Source organism: Anoplophora glabripennis, unplaced genomic scaffold (genome assembly GCF_000390285.2).
Source record: "Anoplophora glabripennis isolate ALB-LARVAE unplaced genomic scaffold, Agla_2.0 scaffold327, whole genome shotgun sequence".
NCBI classification, from domain to species: domain Eukaryota; kingdom Metazoa; phylum Arthropoda; class Insecta; order Coleoptera; family Cerambycidae; genus Anoplophora; species Anoplophora glabripennis.
In genome coordinates, this window is record NW_019416408.1 from 1 (window position 1) to 928 (window position 928).

Here is a 928-nt window from a genome sequence, read left to right on the forward strand (position 1 = left end):
ACTAAAATGTACTGTCCTCAATTATTTCACGTGTAGGCACGGATGCAACCATAAAAGTCAAATTTATTACAGATGTAATTAATATATACTCATATTAAGCTAATGTATTTATAGAAATTCAGTACTTACCAATTACAATAAAAAGGTGTATGTATAGAACTATTGTTGGTGATTATTTGTTTGTGGTATTTTCAGTTACTTTTCTTATTTAATTTAGAATTTCTGCTACACTGAAAATAAACAATTTTAAATATAGGTATAACTTCTTGCGCCATCATTAGTCAAAGGGTTGAGTCTATAAATTTAATTTTGATTAACCAGAAATATCTTACTCGAGTTTTTCGAAAGCTTAACTGGTAATGTATTTCAGTGGTTATTTTGGAGTTGTAAAGAATGATCTACTTTTTCATTGTGAAATATTTTTAGTTAGGCAAGCTAAATGTATAAAATGCTCATTTCAATTCAATTAAAAAAAATAGTTCGCGGATGTTTGTTTGAAATTATTTTTTTGTGTTAGTGTAGACATTATTAAAAAGGCTATATATAACCAAAAGAGTGTGTATACAGGGTGTAACTAAATAAGTGTAAAACATTTAAGGGGGTGATTCCTCATCGAAAAAAAGATAGGATCTTTCATATAAAGAAACTTCATTGGAGCATCCCTTGTTAAGATACAGCCCCTTAAAGGGGGTACATAAAATTTGTTTAACAATTTTTTTCACAAGCACTAAACAAGTTACAATATTGAAATTAACCTGACATTTTCTACTACCAAAAAGACACTTAGCCAGTAATTTATTTGGTTTACCCCATGGTTGTAAGGGGTGGAAAACGCAACCCCTAAAATTTATTTCCAACGTAATTTTTTGTCTTATTATTTTTTTACCATTTAAAAAATTATTTCCGATAGCCTGTTTCATTCTAAAAA